The following is a 26388-nucleotide window of genomic DNA, read 5'->3' on the forward strand; positions in this document are numbered from 1 at the left end:
ATTGTATATAAATAAATAAATAATTTAATTCCGTAAATATTTGTAAAAAAAAAAATAGCACTATAACTCAGTTTAGATATTACAGATACATAAATTACAAAATAGCAACGAAGAACTGACACAACAGCATAGCGCCTGCGCATAAGCAACGTTTAATAGAGAGGTAACTTTGTGCAGAACTGCTCAGCGTAGAGTAGCAAATAAGTATACAAGAATTTTAACAGAAACCAAGGCGACTGCTCTGCAACGACGAGCGCTGCAATGAGCTAATCGCCACATGTGTATACACCGCAATTTCTGCAAAGAGCATAAACCTACATATATTAAGTTGTATGGAATATGATTCAAGAATTGATAATGCCTTAGCGTACAAATTTACACCTACACTCAGTGCGATATGAATTCGCGTAAATTTGCTGTTGGTGTGTAAAACATACCGACATTTCCTGAAAAGGCGCTTGGAATTCACACAAGGCTCCAAAACAACCCTGTCATCAAAACAAGGCACCAAATGTGATTTTTTACTTTGTTTTTCACTTATCAATGACAAGAGGTTAGGTGTTTGAAAAATGCAGCTATTTTAGAAAAAGCTTCAGAAAAAGCTTTATGAAAGCTCGATTTTAGGAACTTACAGAAAAAATATTTCGTTGAAGTATATTCGTGAAAAATAGAGGACTTTCTGAAAGCCATAGCCGAAACGAAGTTTAGTCGATTTACACATTTGTTAAAATCTTCTGAGTTTTAATTTTTTTAAAATTCAACTTATTTATGGAGGTTGATTCGACCAGTTCGCGAAACTGTAAACGTTTTTTACTCAGGTTCTACTGAAATTTTTAGACAGACTACTTTATAGACTTATCCATATCCCCAAATATCAATGTTTACTATGTTAAAATTCGAAACAGTTAAAAAGAATTGTACAACAATTTGTTTTTTCAGGCAGTCGTAATAGTTATTTTTTTTTTTTTTGGTTTCAGATTGCTAGGAGGGTTGAAAGCGTGGGTCTCTAGTTGAGAACACCCCCTTAAATGAGGAATTTTGTTTGCTATTACACAAGCTTTTATGCCATGTGTGTCGCGGAAGTGCTTCAGCAACAGCTTAGAAGAAAAGTTCAAGGCTCAGGAAAGTAGCATTGACTTGAAGTGCTCTAACCTTGGATACAATTGTATACAACCATCAAACTTGTAGTTATAAACATGATGAGAAGTGTAGCACGTAATAGAAACATGTAAATGTAAGTACCTAGATGTTGTTTCATTCTGGTGATGATGTGAACAAAGGTTATTAGAATGATGGCGTTTTGTAGGGGTAAATTAAAACACCATTTAAACGAATAACCAGCGGTGACTGTTAGAAGCAAATATTTGATTTTAATACAGATCTGTAATACCACCTGTTAAATGGTGAGTCCATACTATTGATAACGTTTCAATTGAGTCCCACATAAGCAATCAACTGAACATTAGCGCATCTTTCAGGGTGGACCTTATTGTCTTTTTTGAATAAGTGCTATTTTATTTATTTATTGTTCCTTTCTTCAGTCGGAACGAATTCAGTAGTGAATCAAACTAAAAAACGGTGGTCTTTCACCTAATTAACGACTCTAGTGTCTATATGCCGCACTTTCTTAACATTTACTAGTTGATTATTCCATTTGCCATCCCACTTGGGGGCAGAGAACCTCATATAGACGATGAGATATGAATAGTGAACTTTTAGTATGCTATCACGTATATTTAATTCCGCACACCATCGCTCTGTAGGGAGCTAACTACGCAAGTGAGCCGTGCTGCACTTTATTTCATGGTATTGGCTCAAGCTCAATATTTACTTTAGAAAATTATAGCGTCAGCGCTTCACTCTATGGGCTTTTAAAAAGTTCCCAGAAGATGCAAGGTTTTCGAGTCAAATTTTGTTCGGCGATGAAGCCCATTTCTGGTTCAGTTGGTATGGTAAACAACCAAAAATGCCACATTTAGGATGAAGAGGAACCTGAAGAGATTCAAGAGCTGCCATTTCATCCAGAAAAAAACAACAGTTTGGTGTGGTTTGTGGGCCGGTGGAATCATCAGTCTACTTATATTTCTTCAAAAATGATACTGGTGAGAACGTAACGAAACAGTCAATGGCGATCCCTATTGCGGCATGATAACCGACTATTTGATGCCTGATATTGAAGCTTGTGATCTCGGCCACAGTTGGCTTCAACAAGACGACGCTGCTTTCCACACATGGCATCAATCAAAGGGATTATTGAGAGAACACTTCGGTGAGCAGATATTTTCACGTTTTGGGCTGGTCGATTGGCCACCAAGATCGTGTGAACTCACAACGTTAGAATATTTCCTGTGGGTATACTTAAAGTCTATGCGAACAATCGCGCTTCGATTCAGGTCTTGCAGCCAAACATCATGCGTGTTGTTCGCCAGTTACCAGTCGAAATGCTCGATCGAGTCATCGAAAATTGGACTCAACGGAAAGAACGGAAGGAATGAAAGAAATAATCTTCAAAAAATTAATACCAAAGAATGTTCTTTCGAATGATAATAAACATTTCCCATCAAATTTGAATTTTTTGTGTTTTTCCTTTAAAAAAGATAGGAACCTAGAAATGGAACACCTTTTAGTATTAGTATATGCTGGTATAGTAAAGCTCCGTTCTGCCGTTTTTTTCAATGACCTCTTAGCAGTATTTCCATTGCAAATATAATCGCTGTAACGATTCCAATGATTCAAACATGTTGAATGTACTACTCGGGTCCCCTGCTTTCTATATATGTATGTATTTTACTCTAAATTAACCTTTCAAGGTACTTGAAATAATTGCTTACAGTTACATATTTGCGATGACCTTTCGTGCTAAGTAAGTGGCGACAGAGCAATATGGTCATTTCTAAGGTCGTAGAGCGAGCAGAAGAAACTTTCCACGGAAATTGCAATGGAAATTGCTTGCTGAACAGATGTTTATGAATCATGGAGGCATGTAAAAAAAATTATTGCGCCATAAAGATAACAACAAAAACAATATATACTATTTGAATTTGTTCACTGTTGTGCGGTGTAAAAAGCGTATAAATATAAATTAATTTGTTATCTGAATTACCTAATACCCCCTCGACTTGTCGCTTCACATTAAAATGTGCTCAGTTAAATTTATGAAATTATTATTACTGCAATTGGAGGAAAATATTTGCTAAATGCGCAATTTTCACTCATATTTGAGGCGGAAATTAAAATAATTGATGACTGTCAGGGTCAAAGTATTGATCTTAGAAACTCGATTGCACAATGTGCACATGAGATCAGCGATTTTTTTTAAAGCAAACTGGAAAATTTTTCACAGGAGCGTGCAAACACTCTGCTATTACACACAAACATACATATGTATGAGTATCTATGAAAGTGTCTTAGGTGTTTTTCTGAGTCTCATAATGCGAAAACTGGGTTACTCAAACAATAAGAGTGCACACGAAATCACTTTATTTCAGAGATTATCAGCCATTGTAGACACGATGTGTAAGTGCATTGTTTATTTGCAGCCACCTACTAAATTGTGTCGAAATTTCAAAAATGTATATTCACACGCAAAGCGATTAGATTAAAATGCATTGTGACACCTAAATTGCGGTCAAGTTATTTAGATTGATAGACTCGAAAATGCTGACTTTAGTAAAAAGAATTAAATAATTTTGGAAATGTGATTTTTCTTAAATTGAAAGTAAACACAGAGTGTCGAAGGAAATAGGTGATACGAAGTTTGCAGAACAGAAAAATGGTTATCAAGTGGCCGTCAGCAATTTAAAACTTTTTGGCAAAAAGTTAGCTTGTCTTTGAGAGTAAAAAACGAAATAAGACGTTCGGTAGATTGTTTTGAGGCTTGCAGAGTCGCTCTCAAATATATGTACTACTTTCTTTTAACCTTCATATTTTCAACTAATATATTTTCGTTATACTTCTATATGAAGGCATTTTCTGTATACGAAGCTTTACATATCGCAAGGAGTTTGTGGGTTGCCTTTTATTGGATGGTATTTGGCAACTCTAGTGTGGCAATCTGGCAACTCACAAATTTATGGCAAAGTTTGACATTTTTTATGTTACATATGAGCGCTTTTTGCGTTGTATACAGTAACATAAAATATTCAACTCGTGAAAAAAAGGCATTTAACTAATCCGATTGTGTTATACAACTTGATCGCTAATCAGGGACCAGTTCTTAACGAAAGTATGATGGATTCAATCGAGGATATAGAACACTTCAAGACGAATTTCCTTAAGGTCGTACAGAATCAGTTGTTGTTCAGGAAATTATTAACGCTGTGCGCAAACTGATATTGCCAGATCGTCAAGTGACCTCTCGTGAAAAATTTGTTCACGTTGAACCTCACACATTTTGTCAAACGCTTAAAAATGGCTTGGAAGAAAGTTTATGACATCGTGGCAGGTTATGAATCTTCTTCAATTGACTTCTTTTTATTCCCCGATGTGAAAAATAAACTAAGATATCAACGCTTTTTGACACCAAAAATAAGTGGTTGATGCATTCAGAGCAAAAGTGTTTCGACATTTGGTTTACGGGCATGCAAAAGTGTAGAGATCTTAATGGAGAATATTTTCAAAAACAATAAAGATAGTCAAATTAATTGTTGTTGGTTTCTAATGCCGAAATATACTCGTAAAAGGCAACCCTAGCGACTTAATACCTAAGCAATGTCTTCCTTAGCTCTGTTCGGTTCGCCATTGTTCTGCTCGCTGGCTCGCTGCTCTGCTGTTAAAAGATTTACATGTAAAATCAACAACAAATTAAACGAGTTGAAATCGTAGAAGATAGTATGCGGATAACTCACTCGCTCTAGCTAAACTGTACTAAAGGAGCAGATTTTAGATATGACAAAATTCTGCGTATATATTTTAGTATTAATATGTTATTGATTTAACTACTTGAACTTTGGAATGGTGACACATTTTATTTCAAAAAATTAAAAACAAACAAGACAGATAAGAAATTAAATTTAAACCATTAAGATAAAATTTAGAGCACTAATTGAGGAAAATATAGTAAATTAAATACTTAGTCAAACTTTGACAGCTACTTATACATATATGTATATGTATATATACAAGTAATAGTATATGTGACAGATAAGTTAAGTACCTGAAGTGGTAAAAACAAAAAACACTAAACTAAGGATATTACTACTTTTGAGTGCCTTGAATTATGGAACTCAGACGAAACTTATTTATTACCAGTAGATAGGAAAATGAAAAATATATGGCGCAGATCATTCTCTCGATAGATGACGAATAAACAAGTTAAAACGAGAGAGCTACTACCCTCTATTTACCTATATCTCTCTTGAAGTGCACTGCTCTGCGCTTAATCAACGGCTCTCCTACATCACAGGTGAGAAGCCAAACAATGACAACAGAGAGCAAGAGCGTGACAGCAGTATATACATGTGTGCAAGATCTTCAGCGAGCGAAAATCAGCTGCAATCGAACGAAGGAAAACTTGAAAACTACTTATATACATACTCAAAGGCAACAGCTGTTCACAGCAAACGGCAAACGAGTGGCAAGTGAGAGAGTGCGCACGTTGCGCTACGGTGTGTGATTGGTTGTGCGGTGAGGGCAAAAATAGACGCAGCCACACGAAAGTACATACCCAAACAGGTAGTTGAGGTGGTTGTGTATCGTCAGTTTGACAGCGAATGCGGTTATGTCAAAACACTTAATAACGCCGTGTCGGATGGCAAATCATTCAAAATAAATTGAGACAGCAACGAAGTTAGACGTAAAGTTTGAAGCACGTGTAAAGCTAGTGTAAAATTAACACAGACGAGACTACTGGTTTTGTAAGTGAAATTGTTAAAGTTGAAGAACTAATAACTACAAGAAACACGTGGTTTGAGAAGCGGATGGCTGGTAAAGCTTTCCATGTATTGCCAGTGATTTAGTGACGGAAAAAGAGTGTAGACAAACAGAAAATGGCAACAGGTGTGTACTGGAAAAAAGGCGAAAAGTGACAAAAATCAGAAAGGCAGTGAATAAAGACGCAAAATTCCATTGCAAAAAATAACTGAGTGTTAACCAAAAAAAAGGGGGTTGTTGGCAATCAACAAAAAAATACAGTTACAACTTCACTTAATTGTATCGCCGCGCCGACAGTGAAGAACAACACGCCAAAAAATGTCCGAAGTCGTCTGCATAATGTTCATCGGCCCCTGGGTCATTTTGGTGCTGTTGATGCTATTTGCCATGTCGATAATTTAGGTGACGTGACACTTTGAAAGATGTGAGGAATACCAAAGTGGAGAGTTCGTGCCTGTAAAAAGCGCAAAGAGGCGGCGCATTTATTAATTTTGGAGCAATAATTAGCTGGATCTCAACCTTTCCAAAACAATTGTGTCAATATTTTTCTGTACTTCTAAAAAATATGCGTTGAAAAACAAAATAAATAAGTACACAAATATACTTAATATTTACTATGTAAACACACTTGTACTAGACATGATACAATCGTATATACTATATATGTATAACTTGTTAGTATGTAAGTCATGGCTAACTATAGGATATTGACGCAAAATGGTGTTTTGCACAAAACTTGTGATTTATTGTATGAACTTAATGTTATAGCCATAAGTTTTTTTATATTTTATTAGACACTTAATTATTAAGACATACAAATGTTTGGTAATAAGGTTATTTTTATAAATGAAAGACTTCCGCTTTGGAGACTATATGTTACAAAAATAAAATAAAAGATGGATTGCTAACTTTTTAAGATAATAACATAACACAAAAACAAGAGTTTTTATGCTGACTACATCATAATTATTTCCGCGTTTCCATTTTATAAAGTAATGTAGTAATTTGTTGGTAGATTTTACATAGAGCAGTTTTGAAACCGGAAATATGGTATACACCGGTAACATGTGCATGTCAAAAGGTAACCAAAATTAAAATAAAATATAAAAAAAAAACAAGAAAAACCTAAACTTAGATGTCACTGAAGCTATAATACTCTTAACAAATACAAAAATCTTCGAGAAATAGGTACGTGTGGAAAATTTTAAATAAAACTGAGAGATATGACAGAGAAAAATGTCTAAATCAACTCAGCTCGTCATGTTCGTCCTATGATATGAGTATACATCTAGGTTACGATCCTTTTTGAGTTTAAGTATTGTAGAACTTAAAATTGCTTTTGAGTGTACATATATTTAGAAGGTACAGACCGTATCATCTGCCACAGATCACAGAACAGCACGCCAAAACAATAAAACTCAGTAGAATTGGTAAAAATATCCGATTTTTTCTATCCCAGCTGGTCAATGTCTCTTAATATGATGATTTTTATGGGCTTGAGAGAGACGCTGATACTTGCCCTCTGCTTATGTCCGGCTTTATCTAGAACTCGCCTTATTTATAGGAATATATCCCGCTCCCAGCGTATCATCATTCTCCGCACATGCCCTCATTCTGCGTTGAATCTTATCTTAGGTGCCCTTTGATGATCGCTACAATATTACTAAGTTCCCTTTGGTCTAAAAGTAGAATCTTTTTGGTCTGTTAAACAACACTGCCTTAAAATCAATTTGTGATATGCCCAGTGTTATAAGATCTGAAGTGTTTCTTTACTGTGCATTGCTTCAGACAACCTTTGAAAGAGCTGAATGGTCTTAGGCAGCTTAGGGGAATTGTATTTCCAGCTGCCCCCGAGCGAGCCTTTTCATTTCTTTCTATTCCTATATGACTGGTTATCCAAATGATATTAACTAAGTTATCTACTAGGTATTGCCTGCTTCCATAACCTAACGCAGTGAGCGTAGTATGCCGCTTGGTTGTTCACTAAAATATTGACGAACTTGCTGGTTAGAGCAGCTGCCAACTTGGCACGTTCTGTTAAGCCCAAACTTAGACCTGAAAAACTAAAATTCAGTCTTATGGTCCTTGTCAAAAAGTTGGATGCTACCAAAAGAAGCTCCCGTTCCTATTTCACCCTTTGATCCGTCGCTGTATACGTAGATTTCGACGTTGGAACTGTTGATAAAAGAACTATTGATAAATTTCTTCCTACTAGGGAATGAAAACGTGGTGTTTAATTCCTCACAGATCTCTTTTGCTCGGTCGCATTGTCAATTTAGACCGAGTTTATTAAAAAGGTCGAGTATGATACCATATCCGCAGTCTGGCTTCAAAGGCCTAAGATCATGGATACACCGGCCGTAAGCATTGCCCATACTTTAATTGAATATATTCGACACATATCATTGTTATCGAGGTTAAGTGTTCCACCAAGTACTTTCGAGATTTACATTGCATGCAAATATGTTTTCCAATATACAATATATATTTTCTAGTATATTTGCTTTACAAAAGCCAGTAGTTAGCTTAAAGAACATTTCTCTCCTTCTTTCAAGTAGAAATAATCCACAATGTGTTGACATCTATTTATGAAAACTCGGCCATTTTCAACACAAATATGAAAAACATAATAATCTGAAACGAATTCATAGCAAAAAGTGCAATGTATGCTTCAATGCCTGCCTTCTGCTGCCTAAGCGCTATACATTTAGTAGTGCCATTACAACAACAATCAGTTTTTTGTTAATTCAGCAGTGTACATTGTAGTTATAGTAGGAGTTCATAGACCCGAATAAATGGAGTAAAAACGATAAACAACAAGAACAACGGTAACGTTGGTTACATAACTGAAAAATGGCGCTGACAGCAGTATAAATAAACCGTTGCATACATACATAGTTGCTAATACCTGTGGCTGAGCACGGAGACAACACCGTAATGGGAGTTCAAAAATGCTAGTTTGTATAATGAAAACATTGGACGCGGACGACCTAGTGACCCATATGAACAAAGCCAACTACTATTGCGTTTATGAGCTGCAAGGGTTAATGCACCATTTTTTGCAACGTGCAACATTTTCTACTTCCGCATTCTATATTTAGCTAGTCTGTAGGTTGTAGTTTAAATGCGCTGTCAAATGTGAACCGCACAGCGGCCGCGGTGGCATGCGGAAGTCAGGTCAAAGCATGCAATTATTAAGGTATTTTCTGGCTGTGATTAACGATAACGTTGGCAAAGTAGTGGATATTTGCATGAGCGCGAGCTTTTATTGCTACAATGGCAATTTGATTAGATATGATGATGAAGGGTTGGTTGGTTCTAAAGGTGCTTTGAATGTGGGGAATATACATAGTTCCAAAGCAAATATGAACACATATATTGAATTATACTCTGTAAAAGTCGCTAAAAAACCGGGTTTAACACCAACAAAATTTTTTCTAAGAGTTACTAACTAGTAATATACCCGTTAGTTTTGAGAAAAACGCGTTTGGAGTTGAACTGATTGAACTGAGCGACTACACTTTTAAAGGCTGTAACTCAAAAACTATTTGAGCTATCGATTTAAAATTTTAGCATGCTATTTTCAAAGCTATATGCTAACGAAATAAGCGAAAAATCAGCAAAATTATTTTTTGGAATATCACATTAGGTGTGATATTTCGTAAATGCTGCAAACTCAAATACAGCGCGTCATGCTTTTTGTGCGCTTAAATATTGCCAAAACATATGTGTATAACATACATAGCTCATGCTCCGCAACAGTTTTCGCTCATTTTCCACAGCTAAGCACACTCAAATATACATACAGCCATTGTTACATATTAGTATATTACGCACAATGAATTCGGCATTCAAATAAAGTGATTTCTCATGTTTACATGCGCTTTTGTTTCAAATATGTTAAATACTATGTGTTGACCTAGCCCACTTTGTCCTAGTCAGCCATAAATCTATACATACATATGTACATACACACATAAATGCGTACATTTGTCTTTGTCCCCTTACCAGCCACTTGCAAACCGCGAATGCTCGCGCAAAATAAATATTAGCTGACGGCAAAAAGCAAATTGGCTATTGTTTGACTACTCGTCGGATTTCGACCGATATTTGGAAATATTACACGACAAAAATATTATTGCTGTCAATGACACTTGGGGCGTTGGGGAAAACCAATTCGTGGTTACTAACTCTAAAGTTTAGCAAACGAAAACAGACAAACTTAAAAAGTGCGTCAATATTGGTAGTTTTACTTTCAGTAGAGCAAATAGAAATAACTGTAAATAACGGGTGGGTAGAAATATTTTTATACAAAAAAATTTTATTTGATTTTTAGATAGTCACATATTACTATTAAAATAAAATATATAACATTTTTCGATATTTTTTTTGTTTATTTTTAATATATACCAAGAAAAAACGTTAACTTCGGGTGCACAAAGCTTTAATACTTTTCACACCAGTATGTTTCAAAGCATATAAAGGATAAAAGTTCTTTATCTTGATTTTGAACGGTCAGTTTGTATGACAGCTATATGCTTTAGTGGTCCGATCTAAACAATACGGTCGGAGATTATAGCACGGACTTAGAAAATAATCCGTGTCAAATTTCATGAAGATACATTGTCAAATAAAGTTTTCCATACAAGGACTTGAGTTTGAACGGTTAGTTTGTATGATAGCTATGTGCTACAGTGGTCCAATATAGTTGTTTCCGACAAATGAGCAGCTTTTGGGGAGAAAAGTTTATGTGATAAATTTCTGGTCCATATCTCAGATTAAATCGACTCAGCTCAGCGCGCTGTTCATTTATACGAGGGTTGCCTTTCATTTGGCGGAATTTGGCAAAACTGGTGCTGCAATCTGGCAACTAACAACTTTATCTTAATGTTTGACAATTTTTATATGGTACATACTAAGAACTGGTATATCAACAGCGTGCTTTGTATTGTTTACAGTAACTTAAAATATTCATCTCGACCAAAAAGTGAAATTAAATCGCTTTCCGAGCTCTGTAACAGTGCATCGATAAAATTAAGTTCAATTTTTGACAATGAAGCTTCATCAAGGACCAGTGTTTAACGTTGATATGGTGAATTCAATCGATCTCTCCAACACGAATTTCGTGAAGGTTCAAGGTTCCGAAGAACAATATCTTCACGTTACCTATCGTGAAATTCAGACAAATTGGGGAAGTCCGACCATAATGTAAGTAATGTTTCGATTGCTTAGTAGCTTAAGTTAACACAAAAAACTATTTAGACCTATTAAAAAAGAATGGATGCAGAAGTGCTCGGCGTTTGGGAACCACACGAGTTATCATAAAAAATCTCATGAACTGGACTGCCATCGACGAATCACAACAAATTAGGTACATTTCTGAAATGGACGGTTTCCAGTGACCTAAAGAGGCGGTTGATGCGTTCAGAAAGCATGTTTTGGAGATATCACAATGATAGAGGCAAAAGTGTTTCGACAATTGGCTCGAATTCATGCAAAAGTGTATAGATCTTAATGGAGAACATTTCGAAGAACAAGAAAGCGATTTTCAATGTTTAATATTTGCTTGTATTCTCTGATATCGAAATATACAAGGTAACCTTGGGTGTTACAAGCAACGTGGTCAACTTAAGATACTCTCTTCAGGGTATAATGACATGCTTGCAGGTTTTTTGGCCAACCAAATACATATGTATACAAGTATGTACTTCCGCATAAAAAAATATAACCTTCATGTGGATTGAAATGTGTTTTTCTCAAGCAAAATATGCATTTAAATTATTCATTCTCGCAAGATTTATGAAACATGTATACCAAAGAGACAACACTCTGCATTTTAATAACGAAAATATTTCGTTACACAGCGCTAATTTACATAACAGGGCAAAGTTAACAATTATTAAAAAAAAACCTGAAATTAACATTATCTAAAATGAGCAAAATAGTAAACAAAATATTAAATTATATGAGTAAACATTTAGTGGTAAATACTGGTGCTGTTTTCTCTATATTTTGCTTAGGTTTCCCACTGTTTTATATATGGTCTCTACGACTCTACAGCGTAAACTCTTGTATTTAAAAAGTAATGCAAATAATGTAGAAACAATAGCTATAAAATCGCCATAACCACAAACTAATCACTGCCTGCCGTACGTTTGTGGATGTCGAACAAAACCGTTAAAATAAAAAGCCAATAAGTGCCGGTAATAACAAAGTTAATAACAGCATACCAACAATTAAATACGCTTAAAGCGGAGGCTAATTAAAAAATAATTTTAAATAGTTTTTTGCAGCGCTCAAAAGGCATGCCTAATTAGTACTGCGCACGTGCGTACGACCCTAAGTGCAGCTTCAACTTTCACTACTTGAGCAAAGGTATTTTTGATTTTCAAAGTGGCCACAATAAACCTTAAAACCGGAGTAAACAAAAGTAAACACATTCCATTAGTTTGTGGCTTACTTTGAATAACACTTAAATGCGACGAGTGGCTAATATGTAGCTATAAATATGAGTCTGCGCTGCAGTGTTGCATTTTATTAAGCCACATAGCGCGCACTGTGTAATGTGCGTTGGAGAAGCTGAAGTGGCATCGATGATCACTTCTAGTTTTTGTAGTTTGTTGGAAGTGTTGTTTTTTGTTGCTTATCTATCGGTTATTTAGAAAAAAGCATTGAGTGCCACTTAAAAGAAGATAATAAATCAAAATGCAAATTAACTTATTTAAATTTTGTATTAGCAGCCTTGACTGACAAGGTGTTAGTGGCAAGATTAATGCTCTTTATTTTAACTGTTACATAATAGTTTAATTATACTCTCGCAACAAAGTTGCTAAGGAGAGTATTATAGTTTTGTTCACATAACGGTTGTTTGTAAGTCCTAAAACTAAAAGAGTCAGATATAAGGTAATATATACCAAAGTGATCAGGGCGACGAGTAGAGTCGAAATCCGGATGTCTGTCTGTCCGTCCGTCCGTCCGTGCAAGCTGTAACTTGAGTAAAAATTGAGATATCATGATGAAACTTGGTACTCGTATTCCTTGGCTCCATAAGAAGGTTAAGTTCGAAGATGGGCAAAATCGGCCCACTGCCACGCCCACAAAATGGCGGAAACCGAAAACTTATAAAGTGTCATAACTAAGCCATAAATAAAGATATTAAAGTGAAATTTGGCACAAAGGATCGCATTAGGGAGGGACATATTTGGAAGTAATTTTTTTGGAAAAGTGGGCGTGGCCCCGCCCCTACTAAGTTTTTTGTGCATATCTCGGAAACTATTATAGCTATGTCAACCAAACTCTACAGAGTCGTTTTCTTCAGGTATTTCCATATACAGTTCAAAAATGGAAGAAATCGGATAATAACCACGCCCACCTCCCATACAAAGGTTATGTTCAAAATCACTAAAAGTGCGTTAACCGACTAACAAAAAACGTCAGAAACACTAAATTTTACGGAAGAAGTGGCAGAAGGAAGCTGCACCCAGGCTTTTTTTAAAAATTGAAAATGGGCGTGGCGCCGCCCACTTATGGACCAAGAACCATATCTCAGGAGCTACTAGACCGATTTCAATGAAATTCGGTATAAAATATTTTCTTAACACCCTGATGACATGTACGAAATATGGGTGAAATCGGTTCACAACCACGCCTTCTTCCAATATAAAGCTATTTTGAATTCCATCTGATGCCTTTTTTGTATAATACGAGTATATACATTAGGAACCAATGATGATAGCGGAATAAAACTTTACAAAAATACGGTATTTGAAAAATATGTAAATGACGTATTATGAAATCTCGATTATCACTTTACCATGCGAGAGTATAAAATGTTCGGTGACACCCGAACTTAGCCCTTCCTTACTTGTTTATTATATAATTTGTTTTTGGTGAAAAGATTTATGGATATCTAATAATATTTTTGAACAAAGATTTCATTGTCAAACATTTATCCGTATGGCTCGAAAAGGGAGGACGGAGCTGGTGCCGGGATATACTGTGCAGAGTTGGGCAGAAGTCAGCCTTTCAAGCTGTCGAACCATTACATTATATTTCAAGCAGAGGTCTTTGCTATTGGGAAACCTCGTATCGCGTAACGGTCAGAAGTGTCTTAGCAAGCAGGGCAGCAATGGAGAGTGTCCCCAGAAACGAGCGACTTCACTTTTAGTGGGTGCCAACTTACAAAGGCATCGATGACAATGAGATAGTGGACGGATCGCCAAGAGTGGTGTACGACTGTTATCCGATAACGTGGTAAGCATATGCATTATTTGCATGATGATCTGGATGATCTGAACAAGAGCATAGAAAGGAAGGTTAAAGTTCAATGGAATATAGGGATGCAAAACTGCAAAGGTCGTGTGCGCTGGCGCCCTGAAGGATGACTATTGCTCATGAACTACGTAACGGCACCCCACCTGACATCGCTAAGGACCAAAACTGGTATATGCGTGGCTCACGAGCCTACAAGACTAACCTAATCTAACCTATAATTTTCCGGTTGGTTTTGTTAGATGGCATTAGAAAGAATAGTTTTGGCTACGTGTACTATCAGGACAACGCCAGGCCACACATTTTAATAGCGACTCGTAAGCAGCTTCGGAAGCTTGATTGGGTGGTTCTTATCCATCCACCTTGTAGCCCAGAGCTGGTGCAAAGTGATTACTACTTGTTCCTCTCTTCGCCGAATGATTTTGCTGGTAAAAAATACGTATTAAGAGAAGTTTGTGAAAATCGATTGTCAGAGGTTTTTGCCAATAGGGACGAGGGTTTCTATGATAAGTTTCACAGACGGATCTACGTAACGGAACGTGTCCTGACTTGCATCCAGTCAACTAAAGATACTTCAGGTAGATTTTCTGCCGCTATAACAACAACAACAGATAATTTATAAGAGTAAAATTATGCATAATGAACCTATTTTTGCGATTAGGGATGAGGGTGTCTATGATAAGTTGCACAGTCGGATCTACGCTACCAGAAACTGCCCGGATTTTTCTTCGGTCAAGAACTGTCAATACGGCGGCATACACCCAAAGCGGTGCAAATTTTACCTGAAATAACTAAGCTGATTAAAACCTTGAATTTAATGTAAAAATAATGGATTTCCTTTTACTAGGCCTTACATTAAAGGACACAAATTCGAAACAATGCTTTAATTATATTTTAAGTAGACAATATTGCATTTTCTTAGAAACAGAAACTATTTTCACACAAAAATAATTGCAATTTCGAGGAAAGCTTCAATGAAAACCCCTTAGTCACCTTCCATTCCTTGAAGTGACTTACTCACAGTCAAGGTAAATGCAATCACTGCAAAATGTCAGAACACAATATTCCTTGGCTTCCGGACCAAAGCCGAAAGGGAAATTCGTGGAAAAATTGTGAGAAAATTGAATGAATGTTGCAACCAAGCAAACCACCAACATTAACAACTTTCCGTCACTCGGAAAGCAAGCACATACATACATACACGGCACTGCTTAACTTTTGACCCGCATTCTAGTGTTGCAATTGCAATTGCTTAAGCAAAAGTTTTCGCAACAATGGCGACGCTGGCCACAGACGGTAGAGGCGGTGGCGCAAGTTGAAGAATTCTGAGAATGCATTGAGCAAAGAAAATCGAAAATAGAAAAACCAGCAAAACAATTATTTTAGTAAAAATACTTTGTGATTGTTCACAAGCAGTCATTGTCATTTTGTTTGTGGTGGCACAAATACTAGCACACAGGTTGCCATAGTAAACTTGCAACAACAAGTATATATATATATATATATATAATGAACTTACATACATGCATACAAACATAAGAAAGATGTAAAAGTCGCATTTATCGCTAGGGAAGTAAACAACCTTCACAGACTCGGTGGTAATGCATTAAGGTGACACGACGGATGGGTGCAGCGCTCGAAGCGACCACAAAAAAGGGCGAAAGCGCTGAGGTAAATAACCTGTATAAACTGTAAGAAATAGTTTGCAACGCTAAAAATCAATGCACTTTACTTTCAAGCTTCTCCATATGCTAACCGGTATGGCGGGGTGAGAGCATTGGCGCTGATCTAACAAAAAATAGAGACAATAACTGACTAGCTGACGACAGAATGTCTGCCTTGACTTGAGGCGAAGAGCAAGCAACAATTTAAGCAGCGCAACAAAATTAAAACATGAAGTGGGAAATGCTTGCTGACTTCTAAAAATATACGGCAAATGTGGTGGTGTTGCTGTCCCCAACGAAATGCTGCAAAAAGCAGGCGAAATTTTTTCAAAATTATACACACAGTTGTGGGTATGTACCAGGTGGTTTTGTTGGCTGTGTGTTTCTTGCACAGTTACCAAATTAAGCTGTCGATTTACATGGTCGGTTGGTTGGGTCGCTTGCCTGGGTTTGCCTTACTTAACATACAAGCTATACATATTCGAAGTATTTATGTAAGGTTGTACATATGTATATGTATACGTGTTTCGTGTTAAAGGTTTGTGGTCTCTTTTTTGTTGCTAGGTGTGCTACAACTATATTAAGGTGTTCGTCTTTTTGTGGCTTTGCGGTGTAGCCGCGTCAAAAGGCCAAAAATAACTGTGCAATAATTTGCTAAACAATCATAACCATAATATTGGTTGGCAAAATTTATATACACTCCTACTTGTGTGTTGTTCACGAATATTGACATTATGCTAATTTTGTTTACCAGCTTTTGTTGACAATTCACCGATTCACTGGTTTACAAAAATAGCAAAACAAAAAAAAAAAATAGTGCAAAATAAACTGAGCACAGATTCCTTTGGTAATAAACTGTGAAAATACAAATTTTTTGCATAATATTGACAATAATATAACAGAATATTGGTGCATAATATTTTATATGGAATTGAATCAGAGGTAGGTGTAAGTAAAACAAAAGTAATTTTAAGCATTCCTGTCGGGTTTAGGTATCTAGAAGGTATCTGAAGGTTTAATGAACTTCATTACTACAGCTGTACGGTATGGTAGATTATAGCGGTGCTCTGGACAATAATCCATGCGAAATTTCGTGAAGATATCTTGTCAAATAAAAATGCTTTCCACATAAGAACTTGATTTCGATTGGTCAATTTGTATGGCAGCTATATGTTATAGTGGTCCGATCTAAACTATTTGTTCAGAGATTGTAACGGTGCCTCAGCCATTAATCTATGCCAAATTTCGTGAAGATATCTTGTTAAATTTAAAAGGTTTCCATATATGGCCTTAATTTTGATGGTTCAGCTTGAATTGTAGTTATACTCTATTAGTGGATCGATCCGAGCAATATGTTTGGAGATTGTAGCGTTGACCTGGACAATAATCCATGCCAAATTTCATGCAAATATCTTGCTAAATTTGAAAACTTGCCAAACAAGGACTTAGTTTTAATGGGTCAGTTTGTATGGTAGCTATACGCTATAGTAGCCTGAATCGAACAATATGTTCGGAAACTGTTCTGTTTTCTTGGAAAATAATAAATGCCAAATTTCATGCACATATCTTGTTAAATATAAAAGTTTTCCATACGAGGACTTGACATTGATCCGTCAGTTTGTGTGGTTCCGACGAAAGAGCAGCTTCTTGATAAGAAAAGCTCGCATACTAATATATATAATATATATGTATCTCAAAAACTGAGGCGCTGGTTTGCGTATATTTGGCTAAATCGGCTCAGTTTTTAATGCTGACAATTATAGGTACATATACTTCATAGGGACGACGTTTCCTTTTAGATTATAAAAAATAACTAAATTCCCGCACATAACAGACACTTGCATATGTCAATTGTGCACTCAACAGTACCTCACTTGCTGACAGCGTTTTTAAAGTCAAAGCCTTTGGTATTTCGGTGAATTGATTGCTGCGAGTTCGAAAGTAATCGTAAAGCAATTTGCCAATAATTCAACTGCAAACTATACTTATATGCAAAATACAAAAACTCTTGTTGCTACCGTCCTATTTCTGCGTATGCGGGCTGGAGGGCAAAAAATCATGTAACGAATTGCGGCAAAATGTATTGCTTAGGCAGCCAATTTTCGACAGACATCAATCAAATGTAACACCGCCAGCAAAAGTAAAAACTACACAACATAACAATTGAATGGCGTACAGTTGCAGCGGCCAACAATAAACAATAGTGATTATATTATTAATTTGGCATTAAGGTGCACAAAACGACCAAACAATAACAAAACCTCCAGTAGGGAGAAAATAAAAAATGTAACAGCATAGACTAATCGTTTTTAATGCAACGAAAATGAAAATGACCTAATTTCGGCTTTTTTACGTGGAATTGGTATTGGAGAGAAAAGTAAGCGAGTGAATGTGTGCTTGTTTTAAAAGTGGCAGGTTCGCGGATGCACGCAGCGCTTTAAAACTTTTACGAATTTTAATTAAATTTACACGTGCAACATCATGTGGCGCGTAATATGATCTGTTGAAAATTTGTTTAGTTGCCAAGTGCCAAATTTCGTAAAGATAACTGGACAAACTAAAAAGTTTCCATATAAGAACTTGATTTGGATTGGTTAGTATGTATGGTAGCTATATGCTATAGTAGCCTTATTCGAACAATATGTGGGGAGATTGTAGCATTGCCTTGAGCAATAATATTTGCCAAATTTCGTCAAATAAAAAACCTGTCCATACAAGGACTTGATTTCGATCGGTCAGTTTGTATGGCAGCTATATGTTATAGTGGTCCGATCTGAACAATTTCTTCAGAGATTGTAACGGTGCCTCAGACATTAAAATATGCCAAATTTCGTGAAAATATTTTGTCAAATAAAAAAGTTTTCTATACAAGGACTAAATTTTGAACGGTCAGTTTGTATAACAGCTATATGTTATAGTGGTCCGATTGGAATAATTCTTTCAAAGATTGAACCATTTGCTCGGACAATCATCTATGCCGAAATTTGTGAAAATATCTTATCATACAAAAAACATTCCCAAACAAGGACTTTAATTTGATCGTACCGATCGAAAAACGGGCATGACTAAAACGACTCAGCTCGTCACTCTGATTATTTATATATATATCGGGTGATTTTTTAAGAGCTTGATAACTTTTTTTTAAAAAAAAAAACGCATAAAATTTGCAAAATCTCATCGGTTCTTTATTTGAAACGTAGATTGGTTCATGACATTTACTTTTTGAAGATAATTTCATTTAAATGTTGACCGCGGCTGCGTCTTAGGTGGTCCATTCGGAAAGTCCAATTTTGGGCAATATAGCCCGAATTTCTTCGGAAATGTTGTCTTCCAAAGCTGGAATAGAGACGACGTAGCCCCACAAAAAATAGTCTAAAGGCGTTAAATCGCATGATCTTGGTGGCCAACTTACGGGTCCATTTCTTGAGATGAATTGTTCTCCGAAAAGAATCGCGAGCTGTGTCATGTAGCGCCATCTTGTTGAAAACAGTCAACATCCTTCAAAAAGTAAATGTGAACCAATCCATGAGATTTTGCAAATTTTATGCATTTTTTTTTTTAAAAAAGTTATCAAGCTCTTAAAAAATCACCCGATAGTATACTTTTCAGGGTAATTCTCTGGGTATAAAAAAATCTTTAAAACAGTCTATCCATCGTAGAACCCATCTAATGTAGGCATTTGTATCTTAAAGCACGCAGATCGCCAAGATACGTTATAAGCAAAATCACATGAGTACGTGCATTGCATTTTTTCAGTTATTCGCCGATGTGAATACAAAATTCGTAAATGCATTATGGGCATACACTTGTGTTAACTGTCGCAGTAACGCAATTAGCGTGGACGGGGTTTGGGTAGAGGAAGGAAAAAAATTGAAATTAATAGCAATAGACGGTACAGTGGAAAATAATGATTGGTGCAATTACTGCACAGCTATTGTTGTTGCATCCGCCATATTTGCTGCCATTGTCGTCGCCACAATGTCTGTGAACGACAACAGTGCAAAAACATTAATGTGAACTAAACAGAAGCACACATACACACATATATACATATGTGGTTTATATGTAAGTATAAGACAATAATGCCAACAAATACTACGCGAGAACGCTTTGAAGTAAAGGCTGGCAGTTAGCACGAGCATGAGAATGAATGCTGAGGTGAAAAGTGCATTTGTCAGTACTTATTATACGAGCCGAACGTCGCTTGCATGTATAATAGTCACATTGGAAAATTACGTTTAAGCCGCAGCCAAGTGTAGTTACATGTACATATATACATACATACATATGTATATATAGAGGTATGGATATAAGCTTTCAGTAGGAAGACACGTAGCATTCATATGTAATTTGCTGTCTTCAAAGTGTTTGTTTACTTACTGAAAATACGAATGACGCGTGCAAATTGTCCATTTCATTTGCAAAACAGACACAAACCAATAACTTACTTACTTTTCTGACTTGAAGAAAGCGCAAAACCGATAGCTGTAATCGATAGCGATTAAAAAGTTAAGTGAAGACGTGCGCATTGGTTTTATGGATTCGAACATTTGAAACCAATTCATAGTCCAATGGCCACCCAGGAGTGTAAATTTCAACAAGTAATTGCCTAAGCGGAAGTAATGTTGATGATGTCGGTTATGAAACTTAAAGAACGTGGTAACCTAAAAATCATTGACTCGGAAGGCAAAGTTTAAACCTGCCATAACTTCATAATTTGAATAATACTACAAATATAGTGAGTTACGCACCCAGATATTTGTTGAAAAGTCGATTAAAAAATCGATAAAAAAATAGTATAATTTGAAAATTTATATATATAATATTATTATGAGTAGGTGGAAAATAGTTCTCTAGACCGATTTTAAAGTAAAAAATTTATTTCAAAATAATCAATCGATTATATATATGTATGTAAGTCGATTAAATTTTTTATAAGAAAAATTGACTGACTAGACTATTAGTAGCAATAAATTGAAAGAATTAATTAATCGATTACATATTGATTAAAAGTCGATATATCGATTGTATGTCGATAAGTTTTTATAAAATTATATATTTTCACGGGTAGGCTAAAAATACATATAAACCATTAAAATTTATTAACACTAATAAAACGATTTTGAGGTAAAAAAATCGATTAAAAAGGAATTAATCGGTTATAATCGATTAAAAGAATTTTGGACTATAAAAATTGTGCATTAATATAAGCAGATTAAAAATAGACTTTTCGAACTTATTGGCCAGACTAAAAACGATTTTATGATGTAATTAATCGATTATAGAAGTCGATAACAATTATTTATGAATAAAAAATTATGTATCATTTATATTGTCATAGGTAAATTAAAAAGGAACCTCTAGAATTTTTGACCCCCTTAACCGATTGCGAAGTAAAAAATCGATATTAAAGTAATTAATCAATTATGTACACTGAGTCTACAACAATTTTTTATGTATAGGATTATAATATATTATTGTGGACAGATTAAAAAATATAAATTTGTAGAATTTATTAAGACGACTTATCGATCGATTAAGAATTAATAAACCGATTAAAAAGTCGGTAGGTATGATTACAAAAATTATATGCTAAAATGACATTTTTAACTAATGGTTCGATAAAGAAAAAATTAATCGATTATAAAAGTCGATAAAAAATTTTATGATTAAAAAAATATACCTTAATAAGGACAGATTGAAAATAGATCTTATAAAAGCCGATAACAATTGTTAATGAAATAATTCTTCGATTATAAAAGTCGTTAAAAAATTTTTATGATTGGAAAAATTACATATTATTAAGGACAGATTGAAAATAGGCCTATCAATAGTTTAAGAAAAAGTTAGTCCTTTATAGAAATCGATAACAATTTCATATCACTGGAAAAGTTATATCATTTTAAACAGATTGAAAATAGGCTTTCATAATTTGTTGACACGACTAAAGCAGATTTTGAAGTAAGCAATCGATTATCAAATAAATCGATTATAAATGTCGATAACAAAATTTTATAATCAGATCTCAGATTTGCTGTTCAATTAATCTTCAGATATGGCATGCCGAGAAAAAGCGCCGATTCATCATGATTACTTCGTAATAAAAATTACAGCGAATACATTTCGAAAGTAAATGCGCTTTACAGAACACGCAATCCAATAAAAACGTGTTATCTCAAAAATGTGCATAAATTTTAAGATGAAGATAAACACCCATTTTGTGTTTTAAGATTGTTTGTTTGTTAAATTGTTCCGCATTGCAATTATTATAATTCATTATTAATAAGACTAATTAGTGACTTACCGCCATAGTCTCGTGTAAAAGTAGTAATTGTGAGGTACATACCTAGAGAAATGAAGAAAACAACTGTAATTAATAAAATATAAACAGCAATAAAATTCAGCTAAGCACACACAAGACATTCACAGTAAGATTAAACACTTGCTAAAAGCTTAAAAAATAATTACAAATGTTTAGGTTAGTCGATGCTTCAATAATTTTACAAAAAGGTAACATTCCGACGAATGCTTACATGACAAATTATTTACTTCACAAAGTGGTACAGATACATAAAATATATGTACATGTATATGTATATTTACAGACATTAGATGAAAATCGAAATGGCTAATCAACCTTACGGATGCTGGTACAATAGTTGCACAGTCCTCAGTTATTTTTCTAAAAAATGTCAATTTATGCTTTTGAAATGACACAAATTGAATATGCTTAGTAATGTATAAACAATTTCTTTTATTTAATGAATAATAAATATTATATGTATTATACAAAATTTTCAAAACATTTTTTTTTTTGTTTTGAAAACTTTACGTTCATTACACCGATGAATTGCTGCTGGCGAGGCACACAATGATGTATGTATTAATGACCTGTCTGTTTGTTCATTAGTCTGTCAATACGTTTGAGGAGTACGCCCTTAAGCGATTGTGTTGCAATTAATGCTTAAGGTGCATTGCCTTCATGCATATAAAAATAATTTACTTATCAGTTTATTTTCGAACCGATTTGAACTGGTTTACACTGGTGTTGCGTTTGCCTGTTGCTGACAAAATTTAAAACGTAATTAAATTCAGAAAAAATGCAGAAAATAATACAAAAGTGTAGATACATATGTATGTGTGCAGCATTTTTGGCAAAGGAGTTTCGTAGTAAGTTTGCCACACAGGTCATGAAACATAGACATATGTATGTATGTACATATGTATGTACTTAAGTGTTGCTACTGGAGATCACCTTACGAATAAAAAAACGATTAATTTATCGATTTTTAGTTTTGAAAATATCGATACACATATATTCATGTCGATAAATTTATCGATTTTTGTTTTTAATATATCGATACACATAAGTCGATTAGTTTATCGATTTTTTGTTCGGAACATATCAATACATATATTTTCAAGTTCATTAATTCATGGATTTTTGTTTTGAAAATATGTGCACCGATATGTTCAAAACAAAGAATTCAACTCTACTCTGATGTGTAAATTTCTTTCACAACAAACAACCTTTTTGGAAAGGATGCCAAATTGTCAGAAATCAAAATTTTGACTAGTCATTTAATCAAATCTTGTATTCAACTATTGTATGAGTACATGTTTTCATAATTTGAAAAAGAAACAACTTCCTCAACATCAAAAACCGTTTTTCGGAGGTCCTACGGCACCAAAGAAATCCAAAATTTTTCAAAATGAATCGCACATTATTTACTATTTAAATGAAATGTATCATCTTAAAAAAGATTTTTTTCTGACTCTCAATTGTTTATAATTCCTTATGTGCTTAAGCAAAGTTCCAAATTTGCGACGAAATTGTCTTTTTAATATCTATAGAGCTTTTGTTGATGCCGAAAAGATCTAGGAAGGCGAAATGTAAATATCTAGAACGGGAAGAGATGTGAACTAACTTAGATCCAAATTATTATTTTACTTTGATCAGCTTTGAGCTGAGGCGATTTAGTACTGCCTGTGTATTTATGTACATATATACTTGTATATAAACGTGGGCTAATTCCTCAGTTTTTGAGATATCGATCTGATATTTTGCACACGGTTTTTTCTTCTAAAAAAATCTCATAATTTGTCGAAACTGCCAATATCGAACCACTTTATCATATAGCTGTCATACAAACTAAACGATCGGAATAAATGGATTGTATGATAGGCATAATTAGATATCTGCACGAAATTTGGCATATGATAATATCGAAGCCAAAGATGCAATCTTAGAAGAAATTTTCAAATCGGAAGGCTATAGCTTATAGTTGCCATACAAACTGAACAACCGCAATCAGGTGCTTGTATGGAAAGCTTTTCCATTTGACGAGATATCTTAAAGAAACTTGGCATAGGTTATTATCTAAGATAGTGGAGCCAGCTCCGCAGAAATTGTTCAGATGGGTTCATTGTAGTATGCTACATATATACAGTACAAACTGACCGAAGAAAATCAAGTTATTTTAATAAATTTTTTGTATTTGCGGAGTAACCGAAATTAACTTTTTATACTCTCGCAACAAAGTTGCTAAGGAGAGTATTATAGTTTTGTTCACATAACGGCTGTTTGTAAGTCCTAAAACTAAAAGAGTCAGATATAGGGTTATATATACCAAAGTGATCAGGGTGACGAGTAGAGTTGAAATCCGGATGTCTGTCTGTCCGTCCGTCTGTCCGTCCGTCCGTGCAAGCTGTAACTTGAGTAAAAATTGAGATATCTTGATGAAACTTGGTACACGTATTTCTTGGCTCCATAAGAAGGTTAAGTTCGAAGATGGGCAAAATCGGTCCACTGCCACGCCCACAAAATGGCGGAAATCGAAAATCTATAAAGTGTCATAACTAAGCCATAAATAAACATATTAAAGTGAAATTTGGCACAAAGGATCGCATTAGGGAGGGGCATATTCGGACGTAGTTTTTTTGGAAAAGTGGGCGTGGCCCCGCCCCCTACTAAGTTTTTTGTACATATCTCAGAAACTACTATAGCTATGTCAACCATACTTTACAGAGTCGTTTTCTTCAGGCATCTCTATATACAGTTCAAAAATGGAAGAAATCGGATAATAACCACGCCCACCTCCCATACAAAGGTTATGTTGAAAATCACTAAAAGTCCGTTAACCGACTAACAAAAAACGTCAGAAACACTAAATTTTACGGAAGAAATGGCAGAAGAAAGCTGCACCCAGGCTTTTTTTTAAAAATTGAAAATGGGCGTGGCCTCGCCCACTTATGGACCAAAAACCATATCTCAGGAACTACTAGACCGATTTCAATGAAATTTGGTATATAATATTTTCTTAACACCCTGATAACACGTACGAAATATGGGTGAAATCGGTTCACAACCACGCCTGATTCCAATATAACGCTATTTCGAATTCCATCTGATGCCTTCTTTGTATAATACGAGTATAAACATTAGGAACCAATGATGATAGCGGAATAAAACTTTACAAAAATACGGTATTTGAAAAATATATAAATGACGTATAATTAAATCTCGATTATCACTTTATCATGCGAGAGTATAAAATGTTCGGTGACACCCGAACTTAGCCCTTCCTTACTTGTTTTTATTGGTTTTTATTATATTTACATATAGAAAAAAGTGTAGGTACAAAAATTTTAATTAAGAAAAATTCTTTAGCGCAGAAAATTTGTACTTTATGGTATGTATATAATTACAAACATACATACATGTACATATATGTAATAAATAAAAATTGTTTACACCAAAATTCCATTGCAGGCGAGAGGTGAGTGTACAGCTGTCAGACACGTGGCCTATAGTCCAAAAAAACACACATTTAATTTACTCGTATATGGCAAAAACTTCGAGCTAAGAATATGAAAAGCTACGAACTTCGCCTACTTGTCCCCAAAAGTACACTCATGCTTATATCAAGCGAGCTGAAGTAGGGGTAACCATTATGGGTTGATAATCGAATCGTAAGAAGTAAATAAATAAACACTTATAAGCTGTATGTGTGTGTTAAAAAATTTAAATACTATAAATGTAAATGTAAACATTGATAAAGCTACATGCACACATACATATGCATATATATGTATGTATATACTCACATAACAGCATAAATTTAACGGTAGCAACCGTCCTAAATATACATACATATGTACATATAAGCAAATATGGATAGTATTGTCAATCACGAAAATTTGACGCCATCCACCATTTGGATAGGGCTATTGATAGCTGTCAATTAGAAGTTATTTATGAAAATGCCACATCTAGTAAGTATAGGCCTAACATAATTTTCCTCAACATGTCTGCTACATAATTGTGTTATTATACTCATTTGTCGTTTATTTGTGTGTTTTCTGTTTGTTGTTTTGCGTTGCTGATATGCGAATGTTTTGCGTTGCAATTTACTGAGGCTTACTGCCAACCAAATCGACGTCGCACGAAAAAACGTTGCCAAAAATATAAATGACATCATTCCACCATCATTGTATGTACATATGTATGTATGTGTGTGTATACAACGCGGTGTGGAAAGAAGCCACTCAAAAGAAATGGTATTAGTGGAGCTTTTTAATA

General features: G+C 34.9%; 1 protein-coding gene across 6 annotated transcripts in view; it reads right to left on the reverse strand.

The window, feature by feature from the left end:
- The window catches only part of LOC126753518 (protein bunched, class 2/F/G isoform), a 228873-nt gene that overhangs the window by 143104 nt on the left and 59381 nt on the right, over positions 1 to 26388 (reverse strand). The window lies entirely within an intron of this gene.

This window comes from Bactrocera neohumeralis, chromosome 3 (assembly GCF_024586455.1).
Source record: "Bactrocera neohumeralis isolate Rockhampton chromosome 3, APGP_CSIRO_Bneo_wtdbg2-racon-allhic-juicebox.fasta_v2, whole genome shotgun sequence".
Classification (NCBI taxonomy): domain Eukaryota; kingdom Metazoa; phylum Arthropoda; class Insecta; order Diptera; family Tephritidae; genus Bactrocera; species Bactrocera neohumeralis.